The 2326-nt window shown below is 54.3% G+C and overlaps 1 protein-coding gene across 1 annotated transcript in view; it reads left to right on the top strand.

The window, feature by feature from the left end:
- Positions 1 to 2326, top strand: part of LOC113207216 (uncharacterized) — a gene marked incomplete in the record, with an annotated part of 224296 nt that overhangs the window by 156880 nt on the left and 65090 nt on the right.

Below are 2326 nucleotides of genomic sequence, written 5' to 3'. Positions count from 1 at the left end.
ATTTTCCTTGACAGATTGTTATTGTTATTTTCTTTTCTTTCCGTCAGAATTTATGACTGCTCTAAGAAAACCGAGTACTGTACAGGTATGACAGTAACCCCTCTGCAAGACTTTGACGGGCACACTGTTGCACCCGATACCTGGTATACGTTATTCAACAAATGGCAGATTACGTGCCCAGTCCAGTATGGATACTTTTACACGAAAAAAAATGACTTTATTGTTGGGATCAGTTACGTTTGGTAAGCTAAAATCGGTAGCTGGAATCGAGAATCCGATACCCACAACCAGGAGTTGGTTGCCACGACCGATCACTTGTACGGGTAGAACAAACTCCAGCTTGGTTGTACAAGGGTCCGGTCGTGACAACCAACTCCTGCTTGTGAGTATCGGATTCTCGATTCCAGCTATCGAATTTAGCCTACCAAACAACTGATCCCCACACCAAAGTTTTTTTCCCCTGTACTCTTACTTCTCTAGAGTGAAATGGAATTGTTTTAATTAAAGGCAAGGTGCGTGTTCATGCACGGGCGTGTGTGTGTGTGTGTATGCGTGTGTGTGCTTTGGCACCCACACGGTGACCGTGCGCTATCGCCTTATCAAAGGTGATGTGCACAGAGAGTGACAGAGAGTGAGCGAGAGAGACAGAGAGGAGGCAGAGTAAGGCAGAGGGGGTGGGACGCAGTGGGGTAGGATCGGATGACGTATCCAAACTTCCTCTTTTCCCTCCACGTAAACACGATCTCCCTCCCTCTCTCTCTCTCTCTCTCTCTCTCTCTCTCTCACTCACTCACTCACTCACTCACTCACTCACTCACTCACTCACTCACTCTCTCACTCACTCTCAGTACCTGCCCCATAAGCCACCAGGCCTAACCACGGTCGTTTTAAATGCCTAACCCCCCCCCCTCCACTCTCCCGCTCCTCTTACCACCCCTGGTGGTGGAATGAGTTTGCTTTCACTTTCCTATACGCCGGGAGCCACACCGGCCCGGGCGGGCGCAGGCTGCGCGGGTGATACGACACGCACTCGGGCGCCACTTAAAAATAACTCCCCAAAACGCCACGAGGAAGTAGTAAAGCGGAGGAGGTTAACGTGCCGCGACGAGGACGATGAAGAAGCGCGGGGCGGGACGATGGCGACGAGCAACGCGGTACAAGAAACTCCTGGATCAGTATTGATCGAGTCAATTTTAAAGTTCCCGGGCGAAGAGGCTGTGGTGCCTAAGGGATGGGGGGGAACGAGGGGGGTTGGGGCACGCTGAACTTGAACGCCGCCACCCCCTTCCTCAGTACTGTTTTCAGTGCCAGCTCAACGTCATTACAGCACACACCCAGGTGCGTTGGGCGTGCGACTTAAACTGTCGCCATTTTCGCGCTAATCACGCCACCCTCCACTCTTTTGCCCTTTTGGCGGCGTCGTCCGCCGCCGCCTTTCGTTCGCGGCCCCAAACACCCGAGATTGGCACCCGGCGATATTATAAACGCGTTTCTCTTTTGTTGCAGGTGATTTGATCGGAGCGGCCGAGGGTGCCCCGGAGGGTGCGGCCTTACTTGAGCCCCCGCAGCGGGCCGGCCCCGGGGCCTCCGGTGCCCCAGTGGGGGGCGGGGGGCGCCGTCGTCGTGAGTAATGATGCAGGACAAAGGGCGACCATGGTCCTTCCAATATGTAGCGCGTGCTTTTTTGTTCTACTCTTTCACGTTTTGTTTTTACGCAGTATAGCTGAAGAAGTTTGGATTATGTTTTTCACACAAACCAATTTCTTAGCCATAATGTGAATGTAGAACGCCAAGTGCCCATACCGGCGGACGCACAGGGATATTTAATATGCCTCTATTACGAGTTTAGTAAGGGTGACTGTAGCCGTCGCACATTCGCTGCTATGATAGAGGGGTAGCGTCAGCGAACTGCAAGTTCTCTTTTCCCTGGGACGAGACCGGATGAAGCAGCGAGCGTGTGTGAGCGGCAAGTTGGTAGATTATGATTCCCCCGCGGAGGAACAGCAGCGCTTACGCGGCGCCCCGCACATCCCGCCCCACCCCACCCCGCCCCGCTACACCCCACCACGCGCCACCCACTGCCGACCGCGCGTACCTTTACACGGAAAAGAAATTGCTCCCTCCTTGGTGATCATGAGATGCATAACTTAGCGAGTCGATGTAGGTCGCGGCGCGACGCCTCTGCTGCCGCTGCTGCCGCTGCTGCCGCTGCTGCTGCTGCTGCTGCTGCTGCTGCTGCTGCTGCTGCTGCTGTACCAGAAGACTTTTTAGCACAGCCCCTTCGTCATCTCTATCGACTCCTCCTGAGCAGCGGAAGGAGGGAGGG

This window comes from Frankliniella occidentalis, unplaced genomic scaffold, assembly GCF_000697945.3.
Source record: "Frankliniella occidentalis isolate FOCC.00 unplaced genomic scaffold, Focc_3.1 Scaffold77, whole genome shotgun sequence".
NCBI classification, from domain to species: Eukaryota; Metazoa; Arthropoda; class Insecta; order Thysanoptera; family Thripidae; genus Frankliniella; species Frankliniella occidentalis.
Note: the sequence above shows the minus strand (reverse complement) of the source record. Positions and strands in the feature narration are given on the sequence as shown.